The sequence below is a fragment of the Anguilla rostrata genome, chromosome 9 (genome assembly GCF_018555375.3).
Source record: "Anguilla rostrata isolate EN2019 chromosome 9, ASM1855537v3, whole genome shotgun sequence".
Classification (NCBI taxonomy): domain Eukaryota; kingdom Metazoa; phylum Chordata; class Actinopteri; order Anguilliformes; family Anguillidae; genus Anguilla; species Anguilla rostrata.
This window is the reverse complement of record NC_057941.1, coordinates 10,631,311-10,638,244: the sequence shown is the minus strand read 5'-3', so window position 1 is coordinate 10,638,244 and position 6,934 is coordinate 10,631,311. Positions and strand designations below refer to the sequence as shown.

At 37.1% G+C, this 6,934-nt stretch overlaps 1 protein-coding gene across 1 annotated transcript in view; it reads left to right on the top strand.

Moving 5' to 3' along the window:
- Window positions 1-5,547: 5,547 nt before the first annotated feature.
- tenm1 (teneurin transmembrane protein 1) overlaps window positions 5,548-6,934 on the top strand; it is a 222,155-nt gene continuing 220,768 nt past the window's right edge. The window contains exon 1 of the mRNA XM_064350355.1: window positions 5,548-5,892. The gene's annotated coding sequence lies outside the window, so the exon portion shown is untranslated. The remainder of the gene's footprint in view (window positions 5,893-6,934) is intronic.

Genomic DNA, 6,934 nt, shown 5'->3' with positions numbered 1-6,934 from the left:
GATTTAAGAAGCATTCAGCTACACAATGCACAAACAACAACATGGTGCATTCCCTTACCAGTGGAGTTTTTAGCTAGTTCTATCTTTATCTTTTTTCTGGAGTACGAGTTATGTCAACTATACCTAATCTCTATGTTCAGTTCTGGAACATCTGTTACGTGCAAACCGAAAAGCATAATGTCATGAGAAACATTATGCATTCACCTACAGACATCTGAATATTTGGATGTCATGAATTATACATTAATTGCTGTTCTGGGTTATGAATATTGTACATACAGTCAATATGCTGCTTCACATGTATTTCTAAAAATAAGAAGATTCAAATATCTAAAGATGTGGTTGATTTGGAAACCACTATGTGTATTATACATTCACATTTTTGCATTTGGTAGCCAGTTAAGCTGGGGTAGACCACACTGCAGAGAGCAGGGCTTCCATCTGTCTGTTTCCATGAGGTTTTTTTATTTATTCCAAACAGATCAAAAAAACCGAATATCACTGTTGACAATATTTTGCCCTAATTACGCTTGTCATCCATGAAATATGTTTTATGTGAAACTGTGAACTGTATTTTTGAATTTTAAAAAGACAGGTTTGATCAGTGCACGCATGTTTGTGTATAGAGAGAAACATTTCTAGCACACACGTGACAGTTCAATCCCACTCGTTAAATATCTGTTCATAAAGTTATAATTCAGTTCAGCCAATTTGAAAATATAGTTTGGGAGTTTCTGCCTACTTTATGCTAATGCAAACATTTATTAAGTATAGAAAGAACACATTTCAATAACAATAATGTTTAAAAGCCATCTCCTGTATCTTCATTGGGTGTTGCCTGTGGGGCTACCAGCCACAGTAGGCACTGGAATGGTCCAAATTTGATACCAGACTGAGGGCCCATCCATCAAATAAAATAAAAAAAGTTCATCTTCAAATGGTCCAATTAGGTGAAAAATGCCTTATGTTCTTTATAAATATTTAGGTGGATGACACAGCTTCGGGTAAGCACTCACCGTGACAATCAGTTTCTCTTCCATCTCGTTTTAAAATGTAACCAAGTGAAAGCCTGCTTATTGAATTTGGCCTTCCTGCCTAGTTTTCTTTTGGCTGGTGAATAGGCCACATTTTCTCCAGGCCAAAACCAGACAAATTTTCCAAAGCGGGAAAATGTATTTTATTCATTGTTTTAAATATTTTGTTGCAAACAATAACTGTATATTTAAAAGACATTCACATACACTGTAATGCTAGATACTTTCAATGGATCTCGATTTACCACTGAGAGTGGTAGATTGTTGTTATGAACGATTTGGATAACTGGGATGTAATTTATTTTATAAAAAGGCTAGTTCTGGTCCTGGATGCTCATTGGTCAATACAGCGTTCCAGCTGTGGCATAATCCCTGACAAACCATGGGTAAATAGAACGTCTGCACAATGTCAGTTTGACCAATTAAAATGTTATAACAAATAGTTTGAACCTTGACATTGTTTGAAGCTGACGTTTCCTAGCATGTCCAATCACATAATAGCTTTGCATGAAGCCAGCTAGTGTAAACATGGAATAACTTTTTTGGGATAAACCCAGTGAGTTCACAATTTAACCTTATTATATTACATTACAGGCATTTAGAAGATGCTTTTATCCAGAGCGGCTTACACAACATTTTCACATTTACATTTATACATCCATTTATACATCTAGATATACTGTATACTGAAGCAATGTAGGATAAGTACCTTGCTCAAGGGTACAATGCCCTAGTGTCCTATCCAAGAATCAAACCTATAACATTTGGGTTTCAAGCCCAGTTCCTTACCCATTACATTACACTGCTGCCTTACTCCATAGACAACCTAGTATTATCATTGATTGTTACAGTTTTCCTTACCAACGGATTTCCTGGATAGATGACATCAAGTTTCAACGGCTCGCCACACTCGATTCTTCTCATGTGTAGCCACCACCTTACTTGGGACTGAATGCAGTGTTTGATTTTCATGTGAAAGCAGCTTAACGGATGCATTAGCTTACACAAATAATAAGAGCAAAGTTGTTATGTTTTATCATACCGTAGAAACGTTATATCATTTGACCACTTTGGGTTAATGACTTTTGATGACTTTACTTCAGTAACTGCACCTTCACCTGCAGTGTCCAAATTACAGAACGTAATAGGTACAATAAGGAAGTGTGATATTTTATAATGTTTGCGTAGCTAGCAAGCTAATTTATCTTAGTTTTTCATGTTTTCATCTTTCAGTTCCATCAACCAGCTAGCAAGCATTCGATTTATATTTAAAGGTCCAGGGAATTGGATTTAAATTGTGGTTATATTCCCCAGAAGTGAAAGTTGATTGTCTTAATATTTCTTCAAAGTCTTTTTTTACCCATTTATAACAGTTAAATTGTAATGAACACTATTAGATTATCATTATTGTAACCTATTCAGCAGATAAGGACAGGGTGGGTTTGTATTGTATCAATATTTTTATGCGTAGGACACCTCATATGTAAATCATTCCTCACTGCTCGGTTACATACAGGTTGTCCAGTGAAGAAACAGATTACCTGACAACATGGAAGAAAGCAGCATAAGCTAGGCTTTATCATGTATAGTTAAACTTGCCGATCATTCAATGCTTCATAACATTGTAACACTGAACTACTGTACTGTAACATTACACTCGACAGCATCTCTGGACATTACACCTAAATAAAGAAAGGTTTTAATTCTACAAATCTTAAGCTTGAAAGCAGTAATTATTGCTAGATAACAGTAGAGCTACTTACCAATCCAACTCTTCTGCAATCATCCGAATTGTCACTACCAGCAACAGTTGGGAGGGAGGGAGGGAAAGCACTGCAACGTGCACCAGCGCTAGCTTTATAGAAAATCTACATTGTTTTCATAGACAGTTGGTGAAGTCCTCCTTGCAAAAATAGGCACTACAAATATTAACTGTTGGGGTCATTGCAATATTTCAAAAAGTACTAAAACAACAGCAAATAATGCACAGATTTCAGTTTCCTGGACCATTAAAGAGCTAACATTTGCAAGATTGTATATAACAAGTTAAAAGTAGGGCCAAACAAGAAATTATTGTTGCTCCAAATTATTGATCCAAAGTCATTCAGCGAAAGGACACATCCCACAATCTATTTAAAAAATACTTTTAAAGTTAGTGTGTTGTGTTTAGACACAATTTGGTCTTGAATCCATGGTATATTACGTACATTGGCATGGCTAGGGGGTTTGTCTAACATTGCCATGCCAATATTTATGATATACCACGTGTTCTTATGCCATATTGCTTTAATAGAGAACCAATGAGAGTTGGAAACAATAGAAGAGGCCGGAGATAAAGATTGCTTTATATTGACATGCACAAAAAAGATGATAAAGATGATTATGTAAAAAAAAGTTTTTAAATATTATTTCATAATGAATCTATTGTTAAAACGGGAAAATATAATTCTTGCTTGCTACCTAGACAGAGAGGTTGAAAACTGGATATTTAGCCCCACTGCTGGCGTACAGCTGTCAGAAACTGCTACATCAAAACAAACTCTGACTAACTTTTCAGCAAGTAATGGAGTTTTTAATGGAACACCACTCACTGTTCTCCATTGCTGTCTTTGAAAACAATGTCAGAGATGTGTTTTTGATGGACACCAAAACCACAGTGTGAATGCTGCTGTGTAATGAAGGCTGTATATATCTTCCAGTGAATTACCCAGAAACACTTTAGGCTGGTGCAAGCTGATGTGAATTTTGTATGTGTGTGTGTGTGTGTGTGTTGTATGCATGCATGCGTGTTTACCACTGATTTATAAGCTGTTTCAGTAGCATCTTATTTTGCTCATATTTTTTGATGGATGCCATGATTTTGTTTTTTTAATATGATGCCATGATCAGACAAACAAAACTGATCATGCAGAGCTTTCACCCACTGCCTTTGGCGCACACATATTGCAGCATTTAAAAAAAAATGCTTTGTCTTTGTTACTTAGGGGTGGATGGCGGTGGGTAAAAAAAATATATATTGTGTTTTGGTCAATATCTGGCTCCATGAACCCTGTCTATAAAGTCTCTTTCATTGGTAATGTTAAATACTGAGTAAAAGCATCCATTTATCCAGTTTGAAGTACTCCACCCAATGTATGTGGATATTACAATTGCTTGCAGAATGAAAAGACATGCCTTATCAGTACGACTCTAGTCTTGTGACTGTACCAGGTTTACAAGTGATACAAAGGAACATTCATGAAACCATTTCTGTTTTTTTTTTTAAATAAGTGTTTGACTGATTGATGCACACATATACATAAGCTACACTGGTAATTTCATTAGATGTGTAAAAATTAACCTAGTTCTTCGTGGTTGGCGGTTTTGCTATTGGGGTGTGCTGTAAAATCGGTCAGCTATTTCACACTGTGCTCTGCGAGCATGCTGCCAAGAGGATTGCTAAATGAACACATGGGCTTGAATAGAAAATGTGCATCTTGCTGTTGAAATGATTTCCCTTGACATGCATAAAGGCCGGTACTGGACAGAATCCAATTCTTTAGTCTTTCATTCTTGTAGTATATCACGCTACATCAAAGGGTTAGGCTCGCAGGGGTCTCGAACTCCAGTCGTAGAGGTTTAACTTGAGTCCTGAAGGCCAACAGTGCCTGCAGAAACTCCAAGTTTTTGTGGTGCTCTTTCATACGGCAGCCCATTGCAGCCAATATAGGCCTTGGGAATTAAGTGTGTGAACTCCTCTTAATCAGTGACTTAAATTACACGCTTAAATAAAGCAACACACTAACATCGAGCAGATGTTGTGGCCCACAAGGATTTGAGTGTGAGATCCTTGTGCTAGAATTAAATTAAACTCAAATGAATAGTATGTTCATTTTATAAACTGAAGATAGGGTTCAGGTGAAACCATATATTAAATAGTATTTCGGCACTTTTGGAGCAGCCAATGATCAAATTACGCTCGGAATATTCCAAATTCTCCAGATAAAAGCCGTACACACCCAGTGTATTTTGGTTTACTAGGGAGGATCACGAACATTTCTGTTTCGTTATTAACCTTTTAGAATAGGCATTTTTATTTGCAAAATAAATGTTGAAAAGTGAAGCTCTACCGCGGTGTAATTACAGTTGTTAATCGGTCTTTAATATAATTAATGTCGCAACACGTTGGCAATTTATAAATACGTGAACGTTTAAATAAATTACTCCATTTAAAGTTTGGATTCAAATGCGATATAATAGGCTATTTGTCGCTGTTAAATGTATACCCACGCGCGAATATTACAACACAGAACAATCAGCTATCAGGTGTAAAAAAAAAAAAAAATCTGTCATAATGTACATTCAAAATCAGTCTTAATTTACATTCAAATAAATCCAGCCATAATTCACCCCTGCAACCACTGCAGCCGCACCTCACTGGCGGGCACTGTTCCGGTCTATGCTGGTGTGATGCCAATCCCTCATGCCACACCCCCTTCTACACCGTGTCATGGTATATTCCAGTGATGCTGAATTTGAGTGCTTGGATCCGCTACTGAAGAATCCTGGAAGATTTGCTACTGATTCATTGCTCTCAGGAAGAGGCAATATCACGTTGACTGCCTACCTTCTCACTTCCCCTCACTAAGCACACCTGCTATCGCCAGCTACATCCCCGTATTGTTTCTAAAAAAACAAAAAAACATTAGGTATCTGACGAAGCAAGCTTGACTCATAACTGACTCGGGTCTCGCTGTTTTTCAAGGATAAATGAAGATAGAGCAAAGGGGGATTTAAATTACCTTTATTTTTTTGCTTCACCCTCGCATTGAAACTATGGAATGGAACTAATCTCCTGGCGTGGTCACGTCTTGCAAAGGTAATGTCTGCTGTTTCAGCGAAATGTTGCTTATTATTTGGGTAATTGTGCGCAATTTAGGATGTCCATCTGTAAGACAGTCGTGGATTCATAATTGCATGCTGGCTAGCGCCTAGCAGCAAATACCGGTAGTACCAGATTCGGGTATAGTTTATTGGAACGGTTATGTGTTCCATGTTGCCAATGAATTATCGATACAATTCCAATGAATCTAAGGTTATGCGTATTTATAACATGGGCCCGTAATGACAGCACGTTACGGTAGTCGAGAAGCAGCTGTGGTAGTCATTCTGGGGAAGAGACGCCTGTTAAGATACGGTCCGTGGTGTTACATTGAGCTAATCACTGTGCTGCTCTTTTGTGAATATCTGTTTTAGAAAAGGAAGTTTCCTTTCTTTCGCGTGAAGCTTGTATTTATGTAAATTATTTCTCGCCTGTGTTTTGTATGATGTTTTGGATGAATCAGACCGATGCGTATTTAAGGGTCCTTATTATAAATTGTACCGTTAAATAGCTTTTATAGTATGTTTTGTTTTATTTTATATTTTATTTTTGCATTGTGAGTTCCAGCATTATCGCGGGTGTCGGTTGCGCGTGGCATTATAGCATATACTTTTAAAAAGGAATTAGACAACTTTTGTCTGTGATTTATTGTTCAAGGAGCATTATAGCCTTATCATAATCGCAGGCAGTTGTGCGATTTCCCCAGTGTTTTTCGTTTCTTTTTCTTTTTTCTTTAGAAAAACATATGGGTTACATGCTTCTCCATATATTCAATATGTAGAATGGGGAGGTTGTAGATTAGACTACTCAATCAGGACTCCGACCAGCCTAGTGTAGGTATAGAATCTGGAGCTTTCAAAATGTGACATCTTTTGAAAAGCTGACGAACAAACGATAGTGCATTGCCATTCATCTGTTGCTTTCGGCTGGACCATCCTACCTGGATTTGTTTAAAATGAAGTTAGTCAATTTTTAAATACATACAATCAAGAATTAGGCACATGTAGATTTTCATTTCAGCACAATGATGGGAAGCTAT